We start from the raw sequence: 20,255 nt of genomic DNA on the forward strand, positions 1-20,255 counted from the left end.
GCAACTGCCCTACCCATTTCTATTTTCTCCTCCCAAAACAGCTGCGGAAAGAAGCCTAAAAACTGTCAGTCATCTCTTCCAAGCCCTCTCGAGGAGGGTGAAGTGACAGGGCACAGGGGCACCGAGGTGGTGTCTGGTGCTCCAGCCAGCCCCAGCGATAGCGGGTCTCCGAAGGGAGCAGCTCAGAGCAAAATCAAATTCTTGGCAGATTTCTTTTTAGCCCAAGTGCTAAGTCCTCCCCTGGGTCCCAGAGTGGAGCTGGCCTCCGAGCCCCACACGGGTTCTCTTAGCACAAGGGGATCACAAGAATGGCAAATGCCGAGCCCCAAATTTCAACCTTTTAGTTTAAAAAGAAATTTTTGCTTTTGTTGCAGTTGCAAAATTTTGATGGGGCGGAGGGGGAGAAAAAAAAAAATCACAGAGATGATTTTCTGCAAGTATTTTTTTCTTCTGGATCTTCCCCTCCCTCCAAGAAGCAATAATCGCAACGATACGGTCCTTCTCTGAGCAGGGGGTTGGACTGGATGACTTCCTGAGGTCCCCTCCAACCCTCATTTTCGCCAATTCTACAATGTTACACAGGATACCCACAGGGCTCTCGGTCAGGATCGGGGCCCTGCAGTGTGTGACGGTGGAGAAGAGAAAAAGAGACGGTGCCTGATCAGGTTCATAGCTGTCTTTCCTCCTGAGCCCTTCCAACCAAGCACTTTGCCAATACAAACGAGGCCTGACAGTGGAAAAAGGGGGAAAGGAAAGGTTCTCTCTCGTTACAGGCAACGCCTAATTAATCCGTAGGACTCAATGCCGCAGAAGCAGATCTACGAAAAGAATCTAAGATTGCCCTAATGCTTGATTCGATCTGACATGCCCAGATCCAGGAGAGGACTCAGGAGACCCCAGTCCCTTAGACCTCATCACCACTAATGGATTAAATAAATAGCCCAGGTTCAGAGTTGGTGTCTTTGTCCTATTGACTCAAGCCTCAAAGCAAACAGTGGGAAGGTTCCCCCCCCTCCCCAAACCAAAATGCACTCTTCATTTCCTATGAAAGACGAACGTTTGGGAGCCCAAGCCGTGGTTATTCACTGGAGACACAAAGGCAACAAAAAGGCTCTTTTTCCCTCCTGGCAGCAAGGTTTTCAACAAGGACAAATGTGATGGAAATGCCATTTACCGGTGGAATCGGTGCTTATTTATTGACACATGTCCCTTTTCAGCTAATAAAACATCACCACCGGCCTCACCGCAATGGAGGAGGAGGGGGAGAGGGACCTGGGACATGTGGGAATGCCCCCATGTAGTGGGGAGACAGGTGGGATGATGCCCCACCTTGAACCATGTCACACGTACCCCTCGGGGGATGCAGTGAACTCCAAGAAGGGGCGTAAAAGGAAGGAAAAATGGAAGATAAAAGGGAGGAAAGACAAAAAGAAAGACAGTTCTGATATCCTCTGCTGAGACTTCCCCCAGGCCCAGTTTCAGGGGGGAAAAATAAAAGGGGAGATTTTTGTCTGGATTTTCCCACGGAGATGACACTTTTCCAGTTTTCTTATTTCACAAAGAGAAAGGAGAAGGGGGGTGGAAAAATAACCCAAAGGGCATTTTCTGTCCAAAAAAAAGTTCATTCAGTGCCGGCTGAGCTATTTCTGGCCATTCACATCACAACAGAACGGATTCCAGGGCTGGGAACAAACACGCAGGGTTTCGGCTACTGGAAAAAGGCATCGTTTTACTGACCCACGTGAAGCGCGGCTGGTTTCACGGCCACTGAAGATTAGTTCTTGGGTTCAGAGAGGAAGGGAGGGAGGGACTTGTTCCTCTCTTACGGAGACTTCGCGTTTGTTCTTTTTGCACTGTTTTCCTCCAACAGAAATACAAAGCATTTAGGCTAAAAGCACTCGGGGGCTGGCTACAGCCAAGTCATCACGGCAGCTGCTTGGCTGCAGGGATGCCAAACTCCGACCAGAGATTCCTCTAGCCCTGATGCCTGGATCCAGCTGCTTTGGAGGAGGATGCCAAGAACGGAATACTGGACAAACTGGGGATAAGCTGACCCGAGCAGGCATTTCTGAACCTCATATTGGACAAACCGGGGATAAGCTAACCCGAGCGGGCATTTCTGCTGAATGCTGGTGGCTGGTACGGACAAAGGATGAGGGTTTATATCCCCCAAACCCAGGTGCCCTGATGCCAATCCCGTAGGGCTACACTCCTTCCTGGACACAGCCTAGAACCCTGAGATCTCTTGCAGACCCTTCTGGGTCTCATCCTGTCATTTCCAGAGGTGCTGAGAGCCCTGCAGCATCTACCAACCGTGCCACATCACCGAAGCAAACAAAGCATTTCAGACTTAAATGAACTCCCCCATCCCCCCACAACACAGATGCTGATTGTGCTCCATGCAAGTGATGGGGGGGTACTGGTGTGCAAAAAGAGCAGTGCAAGATCCACTGGGCATGAGGAACGCACAAGGTCTGGCTGCATCATGGGAGGTGCTACTCACTGGTAGTGGAGCGGTACAGACTGGTAGCTGGAGAGGCTGCAGAGGGGACTAGCAGACAAACACTACCCTGAGAGCCACGGAGATACTGTGCGACCCTAACTCTTCCCCGTGCCTCAGTTTCTCCTCCCACCTGTCATCTATTCTGATGGCAGAATATGTCATCGGTACGTTCAGCACCTGGCACCAAGGGGCTTCCAGATACAGCTAAAAGACCCTGCATGAAAAAGAAAGGGAGCTGCTAGTGGACAATGCTGCAGTGGTGTTTTATTTGAGTCTTGCCTAAAAACAGAAGAAAGATCTCTGTCCGGAATCGGCCACCCAATCTTTGACAGACGCATCCCTTCCAGCTGCTCTGAAACCTCCCCAGATACCTGTCCATAGCAGAGAGAGAGGCACCCTGACCTCTCAGCTCATCAGGATTGCTTAATGACAGGCACAGCAACCCGCGGGACAGCACATGTGACCCATCAGCCAGGGGAAGAGCCTTGAAAAAGTCACCTGCATTTTCTTCGCAGTGCTGGGCTTGTTTGGGTTTTTTTAAAAGATATTTATAAGTCGACGTGTTCTTTCAGGTTTCCTGACCAGGTGCCTCTTTTGGACACTGTAACCACACAAGGGTGTTTTTAACCGATGCTTGCAAGCTAAAGAAATGCAGCCAGAGGCTCCTTCTGAGCTCCCGTGCTGAGGCACGTGAAACACACCCAACTCAGAACACTGTTTGCACTAGGCCTGTCACACACACACACACACACACACACACACACACACACACACACACACACACCCCAAGATCATTTGTGGCAAACACACTCCAGGTCCAAAGAGAAAGACACATGGTAGGACACAAGTTAACGTTTGCACAAGCCAAGAGGAGACAACGCTTTTAAAGTTGCAGCCTCGAGTGCTGTTAGATGTAGGCTCATATTAAGCAGCTGCAAATACAAGACCAATGCATGCAAGGAGGGGGGGACCCCAAGCCCTTTGATAATGTGTTTGTTTTTTGTTTTGTTTTGGGTTTTTTTTGGGGGGGGGAGGAGAGTTTGCAGAGACCCCATGTCCTAAGTACCCTTCTGCATCCAACAGTCAGACCCTGGACACTTCTACAAGACTCTCAACCCTGCAGCATCCCAGAACCTCACAACCATCAACAAGAGATTTTCCTCCCAACACTTCTCTGAGACAGGCGTCATTGTCTATTTGAGAGATGGAAAAAATGAGGCACAAGGCACGCCTTTTTCTCCCTCTGGCTCTTGCCCGAGTCAGGCCAGACATGGGATTTGAACCCAGGGCTTTAGCATGCCAGGGCAGGGCACTCCCTGCCAGAACACAGGCACAGCAGACCCAGCCCGCCCCAGTGTAACCCCCTTGCCTTCAGCAGGGCTGATTTGCTCCTGTCCGAGTTGCCGCGATGGATTTTCTTTCCCTTTCCCGTGCATCGGGGAGAGCAGGGCATGAAGTGATACCAACAGCCTTACCACATGCATGCGGCTGCAAGGGTCTCCATGGAAACCATCACCATGCAACAGCTGGTCACATTTTTCTCCTCCCCTCCTCACCAGGTGATGGTTTCAGGCAGTTTGAAGCCAGGGAGCGAGCGAAGAGATGCCCCCGTGGCTGAACTTACACCTAGTCGCGGATGCACCTGCCCAATGGGAGCTACGGGGCAGCTGAGCACACAACTCCCTTTGGCTGTGTGCAATGCACCTAGGAGGGATCCATCCAGCACAACGAAGCAGGCAGGGCATTCCCCGAGGGCTTCAGACACTTGGGGTCAATCTCCTCCTCCACCACAGCCTCCCTTCCTGCCTTGATTTCCCCACCTGCAAAATGGGGGGGGGGGGGGAAGAGCACAGATCAGACCCCAACACCTGAACCTTCCTGCTCCAGGGTTTCAGTCCAGCCCTGGGTTCTCACACTTGCAAAGTGCCTTCACTGAGTGTAGGGGGGGGCTGGATTCGATGATCTCTTGAGGTCCCTTCCAGCCCCTAACATCTATGAATGTATGAACAGTCTTGCAGGTAAGGGAGTCTTGCTCAGCTTTTTGCTCTCGGATCCCATGGGTTTCCAAGGCCAGCAGTGCCTCAGGCTGGACTTCTGCTGTCCCCACTTTACAGATTGGAAATGCTCTCTCCCCTGTCCATCGAGACATTCAGGTCTTCAAGGGCAGAGACCATGCTCGGTGCTGCATAACCCTATAAAAGGGCACTGCGACTTCACTCGGGGTCCCTAAATCCTACTGCAAACTAATGGAGCGCTTCAGAGGAGACTGCTATACCCAGCCCTCCAACACTCAGAGCTGGCAGCCCTAACAGGGGCACCAGGCACAGAAACTATCAGCCTAATGAGATAGCAATGGTTGGTCGGTCCCTTCCAGAGGGACGCAGAACAATGAGCTTGGGCGAGGGAACGCCAGCAGCAGAGAACTTCTGAATCCATTCCCCCGTCGCCTTGCTGTTACACAAGTATGACTATCACAGCAATTAACAGACATGCCAATTAAATCCAAGCAGGTGCTGGTTAACTCTGTGCTGAGTAATTCATACCCAGCTCCAGATAAATTGCTTTAAATTGGAGGGACGGGTGAAGGAGCAGAGTCTGCATTTCACAAGGCAGAGAAGGAAAAAAAAATCGTAGTAATAATCTCAGCTGGAGGATATTTTTTCCCTCAAATCCAGGAATCTCGGCCTATCCGATCCAAGCTCCTGGTCTCCTAAATTTTAAGGGGCAGTGCAGAGAAAGGCTCTGGCTCTCTCTCTCATCCAAATCTCTTGTCACTAGATACTGAATTTTCTCAATATTCAGAGACACATCCAGCCTCTTTAATACCCCATGAAGCTGTTAGGGGAAAAGTTGGCATTTTCCAATTTGCTCTTTTTCAATGTCACCAAATCTCCCCTGGTTCTTCTACAAGACAGGGTGAAAAAAATAATCCACAGTCACTTTCCATTGGCCCCTCATCATTTTGCATGTTTTAATTAGGTTCCTCCTAATTCACTTCTCTACAATAAATTAGTGTTGACAGCCATCAGAAATCTTGTGTTCGGAGCAGGTTCCCCTACATCCCCACATGCCAGAGTCCTGCCATGGCACGAGAACCCCAATTGAAACCACTGGAGCATCAATACAATCCAAATCCTGGGGCCTTTTTGAGTATCTCAGTCTCCGTTTCTTCTTTGCAAAGCTGTGTCAGATCCTACGTTCTACCTCTCGCTGGGAACAGGATGAATAAATCAGCCCCTTCACCCCTGTTTTTGGAGGTGCATCACAGGCAACTCGTAGAGCAGCTGCTAATGAACTTTGGAAGTGAAAGACAAATAAAAAGTGTGGCACTGTGATGCTGTGGTTAGAGCAGGGGGTAATGCACCAGCACTTCAGGTCCAAGGTCTTTGGGAAGGATCATAGGATATTATAAAGGCATCATGGCAAAAAGCAAGTCCTATATTCTCCCTATACCAGAAGAAGGGTTTTGTGCCTGAAAGCTTGCAAAGAACAATTTTTCCAACTATTTAGTTGGTCTAATTAAAGATATCACATTTACCCAAACAACCTTGTCTGCCTCAGATCTAGAAGAGCACTTAACCTCCAAACTAGGGCCGGAGGAGTGGAAACCCCCTCGGTTCAGCCACTGCCCCTCTCCTCTACCGCATCTGCCCGCAGTGCTCCGCAAAGAGATGGAGCCTCTTAAAAAATTAATGCCTCTAAAGCACTTTGAGCTGCACCAATGGAAGGCAGCCCGTGGAGCGCCAGGCACCGGAAGCAGAGATCATGGTTTTAAAAGGACACAGGCACATTCACATCAGTGCTCGCAGCAGTTCACACTGGCATTCTCCTGACCCTACCTTGCTAACCTGTTTCCCCAGCTATAGCCAGCACCATGGGCATTTCTTTTGTAGTCCCCAGTGGTGCCAAAACCTTAGGGACATAGGGAGCTGAGCTGAGAGATGGGGTTCAAAGACAAGAGGCAAAGCAAACCCTCCTGTGAAGACAGACTGAAAGGTTTCAGGGGGTTGTCTTACAAAGGAGATGAATGCATGGGAACCCGATTCTTCCAACTATTTGAATTGGTCTAATAAAAGGTATCAGATTTACCCAAAGAACCTTGCCTATGTCCTTAGACCTACACGGCTACAACATATACACATAGGAACCTGACTGAGAGCCAGGGCATGATCAGGCTGGGGTTCGCCATGTGCTATAATGCAAGAGAAGGGAGGATTTTCAAAGAAAAGAGCCTGTTCTGAGCAGCTCAATGCTACACACAAGGGGCCTGTGGAACTCCCTGCCACAGGACAGGCAGGATGAGGCCAAGTGCATGGTGCGATGCATGATCACAGCAATGGTCTCCGGAGCTCCAATCACCAGGGTTTAAAAAGGAACTGAAAACCTCTGGGAATGGCTAAAGTTTCTGCTCCAGGGCACTGGGCGGCCTCAGATGAGGAGCAGGGAGAGAGCTTCCCACAGCCAGTTTATAAGTAGGTTTAGCCCCATAGACCATGCAGCCCAAGAGGCCCCGTGTTCCTCCGTCCTTTCCTTGCAGCAGCCACTTCTGGCCACTGAGATAGGCCACTAGCCTGAGCAGAGCCCTGCTCTGAGTCAGTCTGGCAGGACCTAACTTCTTTAGTTGCTCGGGGCCTGTTTGGGGAAGTGACTACAGCCAACCAACCGCACCTTTCACGCCTGTCGTGGGCCTTCTCAGCATGCACCAGCACAGCTGCAGCCCCAGATTGCTTACAGCCTAAGCGTGAAACGAATCGTGGATGCAGATGGGCAGGGTAGCCCAAAGAAGCAATAAGAACAACCTGGACCGTGTGGTGGTGAATGGGCATCTCTACCAAGGAGAGCTACAAAGATGGGTTAGAGGGGGCAAGTTAGGGGTCCCTTCTCACTCAACACATGCATGATTTGATGGAAACGGTGAGGAGGGAGCTTGGAGGGTGCTTACAAGGGGCTCTGGCTACCCGAGGGCCAAGAGGCCAGTGTAACTCACCCCAGAGGATAGCCAGTCCAGGTAAGATATTCGTGACATTGCAATGGGTGCTCACCTACAGCCATCAGCTTCTCAGCTCAAGCAGGGAACACTGGCAGCCCTGGGTACCTACCTGACTGTGACACAAGTCTTACGTACCTGACTGTGACACAAGTCTTAGAGAGAGTTGCAGAGCAAGAGCCTCCGTGACTCCAGCTGGCAATTGGTGTTCCTGGAAATGGAAATGAAAGCAAAGATCCTGCTGTGGTGCCACTGGGGTCACTGACAGGAGTAGTGCAAAGCCAAACTGAACAGAGACTTCAAGCTGCGCAAGCAGATGTGTATGTGTGTGCAAGTGCATGTGTGCGTGCATGCATGCATGTGTTTCCACCCTCTCCCACTCTCTTGGCTCAAAGATGCCCAGTACTGTAAGTCCCCCGCACGGCATTGTTTAGCACCCTCTTATCTCCAAACCCACATGGAAACCACACAAACACACTCAAGTCTCCCTCCAAAGCTTCTATTCTGGTTTCAGGATGATGCTATCTAGGTTCCTGTGTTGAGTCTACAGGCACAAGCTTGGGCCATGAGGCGGGAAGTGATCAAAAGGGCAGAACACCCTGAAAAGGCACGGTGCCTGGGGCAATGCCATGGCAGGGGCCCAGGCAGCAAAATAACCTACTCCTCTTGCTCCCTGTACAAAGCCTGAGCCAAAGGTGCCAAAACCGGGGGCAAATCCCTAGCAAAACACACTGGCATGGGCAGGTCTGGCCTCTGGTATTGATGGTAGGACAAGACAGGTCAAGGCAGGGTGGTTCCACCAAACAGAGGGGAAATGACTCCTGCTTTGCAGGGACGTGTTCAAGTGGATTTCTAGACTCCTGGCGATTTACAGACTCCTGGGATTGGGCCCCAACACCTGTGCCATACAGACCTCCTCTTCCCCTAATCCTCCAGGCTGCAGGTACCAACCCCCAGAGGCCGGGAGGATAAGGACAGCTGCTGGATTCAGGAAGGCTCTGGAGAAATTTTAAGAGCAACATCCATTCATGACCCAGATTCAGGCGCTCTTGGGAGAGCAGCGGATGCCAGCTGCACAGCAGCTCTGCAGAGCTGGAACAAAACCGCAACCTGTGCCAAGATCGATGGGGCCCCATGGACAGAAAACGCTGCCTGTCAAGCGCTTGGGGGCCAGGATGGAACAGGGAGAATAAATATACAGGGCCCGATTCCCCTAATGCCCTGCAGGCATGTGGTCCCCATGCAAAGCGAGCATGAAAAACGGGTGCATAAGGTGGGGAACACTGGGGGGGCTGGGCTGCACCGATCCAGCAGGCCACGCAGTAGAGCCAAGCATCCCCTGGGAGCCGACATGTAGGAAGACTCCCCACGTACAGCACTCATTGCTGGAGCACATGGGCATTGTAGCAAGGGTAGTGGCAATGCAGCCCAATGGGCAGAGTGCTAGATTGGCTCACCAGAGACCCAAGTTCTAGTCCACCCCTGCATTTCTCAGCTCCGTGCCTCGGTTTCTCCAACTGGAAAAATTCTCCTCGGTGTCTGGGTGACAATACTGGCCTCTGCAAAGCATCAGGAGTTCTGGGAACAAAGGTGCCACACAAGAGCTGGGACACAGTGCCCACAAGGGTGCCCTCTGCTGCTACTCCAGACAGGGAAACTGTGGCAGTAACTGGGTGAAGATTGAAACAGCAGTGGCCATAAAAGCCAACCCCCTGATGCCTCTGCTCCCTGCTGCAGCCCATCTTGGCCTCAACTCAGGGTGGCTGTAACCTATACGCTGTTTCAGGGGCCCCCGCAACACCAAGAATAGCCACAGCACTGGGCACTCAGGGCCCACCTCCTCCGTCTACTGCACCAGGGGCTGGGAGCAAGGCAGGGCTCTTATGCCAGCTTCTCAGCAGCCAGGGAGACCCCTTCAAGGGGGGCCACAGCCCCCCCTAAATTATGCTTTCAGGGTAGCCTAAGGGGCTTTAGTGTAACTGAGAATCCGGCGCAGAATGGCAGGCGCAGCAGCTGCTTTCGGCAAATGGCAGCTGGCAGCTGTCTGGAGCGAGGGGCAGGCTGCTGGCATGGCCTGGGTCCTGTTCAGAGCAGGGTGGGTAGTTCTTTCACTCCTCAAGCCAACGGGGCTTAGGGCAGACGTGGGCTTGATGCTCGTGACCCTGAGCCCAGAGGAGAAGCTCCGGCCAGCTTCGGATCCAGCCACAAACCCAAGTATAAACACACTCGTGGCTCAGCTCAGCTGTGGGCAGAAGGCATGACCTGGCCCCCTGCCCCATGGGACCCCAAACAGGGTCATATAGGCCAGGGAGGAGTTGAATACCCTTCCCAGAGCCCTGTGGATTGGCTTTAGCATGAGCGGAGCAGGAGGAGCAGGATGGCCAGGACTTATGGACACACCTGTGCAAACCCAGGGCACAAAGCTGCAAGGAAAAACACTGTTGGCATCACTCCTGGCTGGCTTTCTCCAGACGCCTCCCAGCTAGCAAGCAGTCCCCAGCTACACTGAACCTATGGACTCCAACTCTAAAGCCCTCTCTCCTTGCCGTGCTCCTCTGCAGAGGTAGGAAGAGAACCCAGGAGTCCAGACTCCACAGCCTGGCCTCTACCCACCTTCCTCCCCAAGCGCTCTTCCTCCAAATGCATCCCTCCCCTAACCATTAACACCCCAGCCCACCCCGACAGCCAGGAGTCCTACCTCCAGCTGCCCAGCTCCAGTCATCCTGACTGCTCTAGCAACACACCCAGCAAGTTCACCCAAAGTTACCCAAGTCATTTGCAGCTGGAAAGGCAAGTTCATCCCCGCCGGGGGGATTGAGGCCTCATTCCGAGCTGCCGCCTTGTTTGCCAACTGCCCTTTATCTATCAGGGGCCCCGGTGCTGGAGACTGGGTAATTTTCCTCCGCACGAAGTACAGTTTTCTAAATGAAGGGAAGCGTGGGGCCTATTATGCAGCTCCCACACCCACCCCTTCGGCTCCCTGCAGGGCATGAAATAACCAGCTGCCAGCTCCCCGGAGCCACCCGCCACAGCACCCGGGCTGCAGCCTCCCCTGTCACTATTGTCAGCGCAGAATCCAGATACCTGGTAATGAGGAGGTTTAATGTGACAGATGAGAGGTTGGCTCATTAAAAAGCACAGGGAGAGAGCAAGAAAGAGATGATGAGGGGACCACATCCTGCAGGCTTGGGCGGGTGTAAAACCAGGAGCCCGGCAGAGCCACATCAGTAACAGCAGAAGTCTTGATCTTGGTCCCCTGGAAAAACTTTTTCTCAGTCGGAAACAGCAGCTGAGACAGGGGATTTTTGGCTTTACAACACCTTGTTGCCAGCTGAGGCTCCAGTACAAACCCAGTTAGACTGGGTGGGGGCTGCCGCCAGTTGAGCACCCTCTGTAAGGACCCTGCCTGCTCCACAAACTGCTAACGAGGCTGCCCCTGCATCGCAGAAGAACAGCACTGGGTTTGCAGCAATTAAGAGGAGAAGTTCTTCTTTCTCTCTCTCCTTTTCCCCCCGCTGCTGTTTCTTTGAACTAAGAGAGGATGTGGAGGCCTGTAACGCTGCGAGGAGGCAGATGAGCACAGCAACTTGCTTAGCGCTTTCCAAACTTTCTGGACCAATGAGACATTGTGAACCTCTGCAGATGCCTCCATAGCCACCCTAGCACCGAACTGGAGCAGCGTCACTGGGGAGCCTCGTACTGCAGCCTTGCAAACGGCTGCTGGTCTGGGAAGGCCTGACCAAGCACCACGAGGGCCGTGGGGTGCCAAGTGCTGTACACGCACATGGCAGGGGGACCTGAGAGGGGGGACAGCAGAGACTACAAGAAACAGGGGATCCAGCCCCTTGCTCCAACCACCAGGCCACCTCCCCTCCCAAAACCAACAGCCCATCACCTCCCACTGAGGAGCTCTAAGGACCCCTAAGCCCTTAGGTCCAACTCTCACCCACAAAACCACAGATGGCCCACACCCCAAGGACATTCACACCTCTGACATCCATTTGATGGCCATTTCCTGCCCTGCATTCTCTTCATCAGCAGTGTGTTCAATGAAGACCTGGAGGCAGCTGCAGCCCAGATGCCTGCAGCCTGTACCTCATCCCTACACGTGGGCTGGCCAGAAACCTCTGCCGATCCCCCTGCGCAGGCACCGGGGAGTCGACTCTGCCACCGCAGCCGGCACCGTGAAACTAACCAACACGGCCGCAGCTATCCCGGGATAAAGATGCCTCCTCCTATAGCATCCGCCCTTTCGCATGCAGCCCCTCAACCCCCCATTTCACCCAGGGACCCCCCACTATTGGGCAGTCTGTATTTGCTGGGTGATTCCAAGCAGGCGTTGCAGAGAAAGGGAGGATCATCAATACCAGAAGACCAGAGCAGGCTGAGCTGCCCTCTACGCTGGCCCCGTGATGGAAGAGCCTGAGCAAGACACATGCTCCCACCCTGCTCAGCCCTCAGAAGTGTTTCTTCAGCACCTGTCCCTGCCACAGCCAAGCGCAGAAGGGAAGTGCTAGGAACCCCATTCCCCAGCACGGGAAACCGAGGCAGGGTGAGGCTAAGTGACTTGCTCCAGGTCGCACAGGCAGTCAGTGGCAGAGGGGGGCTTCATCCCCTAGCTTGCATCCCAAGTGCTAGACCCTAACTGCTGCACCATCCACCCTGGGAGACTCAGGAAGGGTGGGAGCAGATGATGTCCAGGACCGCAGGGAAGGGGGAGAACCCACCGCCCTGAGATGAACAAGGCTGGCCACGGCTGCCACGTGCGCCAGCACACAGCCCTGAAAACAGAAGCACGGCAAGGTGTCGAGAGATTAACTGCGGCAGAAGGAAACTTAGGGGCTCTCCATCAAGGGTCTCGGGCTTCCCCCAGTGTTCACACAGGTCGATCATCCCCTGCTGCACATAGGTTTTACCCCCGGGAAACTCCAGGAGACCCGGTTCTCTGCCCTTGGTGCTGTCAGCAATGCCTGGGCAGAGTGGGTGGGAGATGCTGCTGGATCTGATTCAGCAGCACTTAACACCCCTGCTCAGTGCCTCAGCCAAGCCCTGAAGAGCCTGAGAACCTGGCTTCAGGCAGGGGAGAATATCCTGAGTGATAACCCTCATCAGTGGGAGGAGGTGACAGCCGCACGGCCACAGGTCTGACTGGTGGCTGCAACAGGATTTGAAGGGGCAGATCTAAGTCAAACAGTCCTGTGCTTGCACTATGCCTAGGACAGTGGGGTCAGGCTCTGAATGGGGGCTCTTGGCCTCCTTTTTATTACTCTACATACAGCAAGAGGCAAGTGAGGACAGGGCTCCAGACTCCAGCAGGACCTCACCAGGACCAGAGCGGGTTAGAACTCATGTTAAAGTATTTTTAATTCAGCAGGTCTGCTTTTCTCCCCCAAAATGAATTTTTGCAACAAATAGTGATTTTTCCCCCCCTCCTTTTCCAAACGTTTCTGCTCAGAAACTTTCCCGTGTCCTCTCATGTGCCATTTCCATGGACTTCCCAATTCTCCTCTGCAAAGAATCACAGAAAAAGAGGGTCGGAAGGGACCTCAGGAGGTCACATCTAGTCCAACCCCCTGCTCAAAGCAGGATCAGCTCCATCTAGATCATCCCATCCAAGGCTTTGTCTAGCCGGGGCTTAAAAACCTCCAAGGATGGAGACTCCACCACCTCTCTGAGTGACCTGTTCCAATGCTTCACCACCCTCCCAGTGAGAAACTTTTCCCTAATATCCAACCTAAGCCTCCCTTGCTGCAACTGGAGCCCGTTGCTCCTTGTTCTGTCATCTGCCACCACTGAGAACAGTCCAGCTCCATCCTCTTTGCAACTACCTTGCAGGGAGTTGATGGCTGCTATCAATCCCTTCTCTTCTGCAGAATGAATAAGCCCAGTTTCTGCAGCCTCTCCTCATCAGTCATGTGCCCCAGCCACCAAACTATTCGTCTTCCAATAAACCATTCATCTTCCAATCATCATGTCTCCCCCCGACTTTCAGTTTGCAGTTTCCTTCTCCATTTTCTCCCCGCCTGGGTTATTTTTCCTTCCTGACGACTGATTGCTTTCTATCTCCCACTCTGGGTAGTTTCTCACTGGCCCAGATAGTTCTGCTGGGGATGTACCCAAGTGCTTCCCACGCTGAACAAATTGCTCTCGCAAAGTCCCCCAGGGGCTTCAGGGAGCCTGGAGCCCTTTTACATAGAGGGACCCAACCTCTGCTTAGGGAAGGGGTTTTTCCTTGATTCTGTGGGGAGTAGGTTGGAAGGGGTTGACACGTCAATGACCATCAGTTTTCTCTCCCCCTCAAAAAAAGAGAGACCAGTGGCTTTTGGATGTCTTTAACGAGGCCTGATTTTTAAACTAGGTGCTCAAGTGCCTGGAAACCAGGCTCCTTTAAGACCTTCCCGATCAGGCCCCAAAACTGCTCCGTGCTGAAGCTAGAATGAGAAGATGCAGCAGGGGGTAACAGGTTTTATTTGCATTGGCTGCCAGCAAATTGCACTCAGGTGTGAAGCAGCACTGATCAAATCGACCTGATCAGGCATGGAAGAGAAATGCAGGAGCCCACGCCTGCTGTTCCCCAAGCACATCCGGACCCTGCAGGCTCGTGCCTGGAGCTCAAGGCCAACTCCAAGGCTGGTTTTGTGCTCTCTGTGAGAATGGTAGCAGAGCTCAGGAAGGCAGAGATGCTTTAGATGCTTTGGACAACCATCCTGTGGGAGATGGTCTCCATATACTCCATGCCTCCTCAGTACCAGAGGCAGAACTAGGGTACCTCTGGAGAGCCAGCTCTACATCTCCGCGAGTCTCTGAAATGACTGCAGCCCTTGTGCCTGAAAATTTAAACAACACTCCCTTCTAGCTTTCAATCGATAGACTAGAAACCTGATCAGCTCCTTTATTCTTCCCTTCCCCCTTTCTCTTTCCAGCCATTTCCTCATATAAAAACCACGCACAAGGCTTTGAAAGGCTGGTAGTGCAGCCATGCTCAAAATGCCTTGAGATCCTTTCAGGGGTGCCGCAGGGTACCACACTGTGTTAGCACTGTCATGGGTGCCAACCTGATTCCCAAAAGAAAGCCAGAGATTTCCCAATAGGAATCCATAGCATTAAAACCATTCTACCCCATCATGGCCTTTTCTCAGTTCTTTGCAACAGAAGAATTACTCCAGTATTTTTCTATAGGCAAAAAACAAATGAAAACTAAGAGCTGGCATTTTGGGGGGAGGGGGGGGAGAGGGAGTCTATCAAGGAGAAGTTTGGGAGGACAGTGAGTCTGAAAAAAGGGGGTGTCAAATACTCTCTATTTCCTCTACTGAAGTTTCACAGAGAGTTAGTGACAGGGCAAAGGCCTCAATGGTCTTGAAACGGCACAGATGAGCAGCTCTTGCCTGAAAGCTTTTGCAGGCTAAAGCCGCAGCTTGTGAGAACAGAAAGAGGTCAGAGAAGGCGTCTCTCACTGCTCTGCGGCACTGGTGCCCCCCAGAGACCCAAGCCAATGTGCAGCCATCCCTGAGCCCGCTGCCTCCAGGCACCGGACCTCCAACACAGGGTTGTTACGGCACAAAAAAACAGAAGGCGCAACCAGGAGGAGCTGGGCTGTTGCACCTGTAGGGGACCTGGATTGAACAGCTGCGCGCTCACTGCTCGGGGGTTTCTATGCAGCTGTGATACTGATACCTGGTGCCTGATCTTTCAGTTTCAGGGTCATCTGTAGGGCCAGCACCTCAGCACCAATGTGATACCAGTATGGGGCTCCCATTCCCCACTCCAGAAGCCAGTGCAAAGCAGCAACGAGGGCAGGGGGACACGGATGCAATCCCAAGGGCCACTGCTGCGTGACCCAGGGCTCAGCTGGGGCACGTGTCCGCACAGGTGGCCACTTCCAAAGAATCACGCCTGCTTCACAGGGGTGGCCTCGACCACAGGGCTCACTGCCTGCCTACAAGCGATACAGCCCTGCTCCTGCTCCTTGCCCAGCCACGTATCCCCCAGCAAGAACCCACAGGTTGGATCCGGATTTGCTTTACAAAGCAGCATGAAGTGGGAGTCCGGCCCCGCTGCCCAGAGCAGCTGACATGCAAAGGGACAGCTGGCTCTCAGCTGTCGCCTCTTGCTCACAAGCGGCGTGTTCTCTATGAAATCAGCTCTTCTGCAAGTCATTGCAGAGGCCGAGCGGGGCCCAGCACACAGGTTATCGGAGGCAGCTCTGCCCCAGACCAGACACCCCTGTCGATCCCAGTCTGTGTCCCTGCCTCCAGAAGCAGCCCAGGAAACTGCCAGGAGCTCCCACTTTGCTGCACAGCGTGGACATGGAGAACTTGATGGCACTGCATGCCGGCCAGGTCAACAGGAGACGGCTGCAGCATGAGTCAGGAGCAAGGCTCAAACTCGGGCCTCTGCCCACGTCCGAACACTGTCTGCTCTGCCACTACTCCAAACAGAGAATCGCCTCTCACACTTGGCAGTACAGAGTCCACAACATGCACGGCCCACCCAGAAAGGCACTCAGTGCAAAGACAGGGGCACAGAGGGGTGGTGGGACAGACACCCCACCCGGGCAGGCTTCCAGGGAACGCCCCGGATGCTACAGGAAGAGGCAGCGGTGATTCAGCAAGTGGCATGCTTTCTTCTGAGTCACTGTGGCAAGGGACAAGCCAGCTGGGGTGGGGGCTACCATGCTGACCAGGGGAGGAGATGGTCCCATTGCCCGCATGTGGAAACTGAGGCACTGAGAATGGGCAGCGACTTGCCCAAAGTCATGCAATAAGTCCAGAGTCTCCCACCCCCACCATCTCCACAGCCCCTCAGACACACTTCTGGCCTTAGCTAGAGAAGCCAGGAGTCCTGACCCATGCTTTCTGTGCCTCTTCCAGTGTCCTGGAACCCAGTATCCCACTTCCCAGTCCCATCCAGAGCTGCCAAAACCCAACTTAGCCACATGCTCACTTCACTGCACACCACAGCTCTGTCTTCTGACCCTCCTCCAGTGAGCAGGCGCTCCCCTGTGTCATTTAGGCAGGGTTTAAAGACAGATCTGGCTTTCTTTCTTCATCACAGAGGGTTGCACTGTTACATCCATCATTTATGTCCCAGCTGTACCTGGAGACCCCTTCAAGGGTGCTGCACAGACACACAGCATAAGACCGCCCTGCCCCAGAGAGAGACAAGAAGCACAAAGGATGGGGGCGGCAGGGAAATGACTCTATGCAGGTCTGGGCATAGACCCCAAGTGTCCTGGCTCCCAGGGCCAGACCATGTTGGTTAAAGAGAGGGGAAGCAACTTGCTGGAGGTCAGACTGCAGCCAGGACCCTGCTCTTCCACTCACTCGCAATTCCCCAGCCACCGCTGGATCTCCGGACCCCACTACTGTCCATGTCTTATCCATGAAGCAATGCGGCACAGTGGTTAGAGCCACGCCTCACCACCTGTAAGCCATTCCTCAGTCCTTGTCCATGTTAGGAAGCCTTTGTGGAGAAAGCCACAGCTGCCCAGGCCCCCAGTGGGGACACAGCTTATCCTGGCTAGTGAATCCTTTGGCTGATCCATTGATTCCTCCAAGGAAATAACCCATGGGATTTCTTTGGTGGTGTAAGAGCAAGGCTGATCAGAAGGGTTTCAAAAGAAATCAGTGCACCCCATCACAAGAACAGGCACTTTTTGCTCAGTTTGGCACTGGTGAGGCCTTCCCCGGAGTCCCGTGTCCAATTTTTGGCCGCGCACTTCAAGAAGGTGGACAGATGGGAGAAAGTCCAGCACAGAGTGGCAAAAACAATGAGAGACCTGGGAAGTAGGGCTGATGAGGAAAAGGTAGATGAGCTAGAGTTAGTCAGTCTAGAGAAGAGAAGACTGAGAGGGGGATTTGCTAACAGTCCTCAAATACATGAAGGGCGATGACAGAGAGGATGGAGATGGGCTTTCCTCTGTGGCCACAGGGGACAGGACTAGGAGCAATGGCCTCAAGCTGCAGCAGGGGAAACTGAGGTTGGAGAGGAGGAGGAACTTTTTATGAGAGTGGTTGAGCGCTGGAACAGGCACCTAGAGAGGCAGTGGAGTCTCCATCCCTGAAAATGTTCAAGAGCAGGTTGGACTGGGCTGGGAGGGTTTAATCATGACTGATCCTGCCTTGAGCAGGTGGCTGGACTAGATATGCCCTTGAGAGGTCCCTTCCAGCCCCACTTTTCATCTCAGGCTGCAAGCTCTTCAAGACAGCGACTGCCTCCTGCCTGGGTTTGCACAGCACCAGGGGTCTTGGTTTTGGTTGCTGCATAGGCCCTGATATGCAAAAGCAAATCCAGGGTCAGATTTCCAGAAGAGCTCCCCTCCCACATCAACCATGGATCGAGTCACCAGGTGAGACTTAAAAAACAGACGGCACATGGAGCAAGAGAAGCCCACCTGCTTGGAAATTTAGGGCTGGAAGGGACCTCCTGAGATCACTGGGTGAAGATGAAGCATGATGGGTTTCACAGAAGGACTTGATCCAATGCAGGGGCTACCACAGCCATCCAGGAGATTCCTCGGGAGTTGCCATGTCCTACAGGTCCTATGTCCTCTGGATGATAAGGGCTTTGACACTTCCTCTACGCAAGGCAATGAACTGAACTTCTTGGAACCGCTATCTCCCCCAGTCCTCCCCCCCAAAACCCCGTCTGTCTTCCCCCAGCCTCAAAAACACCCACCCCCAGCCCATCCCCGTGCCCACCCTGGCAGCACATTTCCACTTTGCAGCCCACGAAACCCAGCCGCTCAGGGTGCCGACTCTGCAAGAGGATGTCAAAGCAAAGAAGAAAAGCAACCCAAGAGCGGGGAGGAACCGCAGTAAACAACCTCACCAAACCCTGGTAAATACAGCGGCTGCTCTCCACGTTGCTTCCTGTTTGCTTTTGCAACAAGGCCCCTGCCTTGTGTTGGGGCTGCACCGCACTACCCCTGCATATCTGGGAAGCAATGCCCCCTCCAAGACTGATCCCTGCCTCCTAGGGGGCAGGGGGGGTGGTTTGGGGGTCCCCAGAGCTGATCCAGCTTCAAGATCAGCCCTTCCTTATTTGTATTGCAGCAGAACTAAGCACCCAAACCTCCCAACAGGTAACAGCCCTGTTGTACAAGGCACTTGGGAATATAAGGCCCCTGCCCTAACAAAAAAAGCCCCTCTGGCCCTTCTTGAACTTCCTCTGCAGGTTTTGCAGCTACTGAAGATGTAGGAGGATTAGCTCACGATCACTAATGACTTGTACTTCCATGGCACCTGGGAGCTGCAGTCTTGTGCCCAATTTTCAGGGGTGCTACGTGTTGTACAAACACGCAGCAGCATGAATGGCCCTGATCACCATGCCCCCAAGAGCCTGTTGATCCCCCAGCTTGCCCCAGGGCTACGAGGATCTCCTGGGATTTTGGCACCTGCTCTACACTGGGGCAGGGATGCCCCCATGTGCCACAGCCTGGGCCAAGATGGCACCAGGTAACACAGGCGAGATAGGAGCTGTTGGATTTATTCTTGTTAAAGCTGCTCTCCTATTTAAGACACTGGATTCCCCAGGAAGCAAATTTCTGTGGGTGCCCAGATGCCTGGTTTTACTTAGGACTGGGAGCAAAATTTAGATCAGGCTCCCAAAGCCACCTTTGATGTGCCTCATTGAACAGGACATGGGCGGAGATGCAGAAGACCCAAACTCAAATGCCAGCTCTGCCACTGAGCTGCTGGGCGACCTTAGGCAAGTCACTTGGCCCCTATGTGCCTCAGTTTCCCCTCCCACCCACTGTCTGTCTGATTTTGCCTTTCAGGCACCATCTCTTACAAAGTTTTTGTATAGCCCCTGGCACAGAGTCCAGACCAGGACATCACCGGAACCCAAGCAACCATCCTCCTCCTCCTCCTCTTCATCACCAGGGACTGACACTTGCTCCGAGAGTAGCACAGGAAGAAATAAAACAAAGAGAAACTCACATGGAAGATCTATTTCAGGAGCCAAAGGAATCACCACCATCACAACTCTGACCAGAAAACCTCCAGCTGACCAAGCAGCCAACCCCCAAGGGTGACCATAGGCAAGGAAACTAAACACAACAGCGTGCAAGCTCCCCCAGCGTGAGCTGATCTGGGGACACTGGTCTGTTTATTTGGCTCCTGAGGCTTGGATCCAGCATTGCCCACATTTAAATTAAAAAATTACAACCAGAAGGGAAAAAAGAAATCCCAACCCCAGCTGGGCCGGTCAACCTAAGCGACGCCTGCTTGCAAGAAAAAAAAGAAGCTGCTAATTTTAACTCTCCGGTGGAAAGAGTGAGAGGTACTTACAGGAGACAGGATGGCTGCGTCCTTTTCCATGTAGACTCAGCCCTGGCCAGCTGAAAGGAAGCTCACCGGACAAGAGAGCTTGTCCCAGCCCTGCAGGAAGGCAGCACTCTTCTCCCCCCCCGGCCACCCTGGGCAGTGCTGCAACAACTGTCCCCAATCCAACACTGCCACCACCGATGGAGGGAACGTGCCACCCCCTCCCCAAACACTGGCAGAAAGAAACTGGGCCTGTCTAAAGGGCAGAGACAGATGTAAAACCGGAGGGAGGTGGCTAAGTGTGTGGGGGGATGGGGCAGGCTGAGGCCCTTGCCTGGAAACAGCTGTTGAAAGCAGCCGCTCACTTGGCTTCCTCTACTGCCAAAGGAGCGGTGACCACAAGCGGGGTGGAGGCGGCCGGGGGGCAGATGGAGCCGGACACCCAGCACTGTCCTGCGCTTGCACACACAGAGGGCATGCCCCAGCTGGGCCCTGG

General features: G+C 53.3%; 1 protein-coding gene across 6 annotated transcripts in view; it reads right to left on the minus strand.

Annotated features, from left to right (window-relative positions):
• The window catches only part of MEF2D (myocyte enhancer factor 2D), a 108,985-nt gene that overhangs the window by 47,961 nt on the left and 40,769 nt on the right, over positions 1-20,255 (minus strand). The window contains exon 1 of one of the 6 annotated variants that reach the window (XM_014604637.3): positions 19,784-19,990. The exons of the other annotated variants lie outside the window; for them this stretch is intronic. The gene's annotated coding sequence lies outside the window, so the exon portion shown is untranslated. Of the gene's footprint in view, positions 1-19,783; positions 19,991-20,255 lie in introns of those variants that run through there. 6 annotated transcript variants of the gene reach the window in all.

The sequence above is a fragment of the Alligator mississippiensis genome, chromosome 15, assembly GCF_030867095.1.
Source record: "Alligator mississippiensis isolate rAllMis1 chromosome 15, rAllMis1, whole genome shotgun sequence".
Classification (NCBI taxonomy): domain Eukaryota; kingdom Metazoa; phylum Chordata; order Crocodylia; family Alligatoridae; genus Alligator; species Alligator mississippiensis.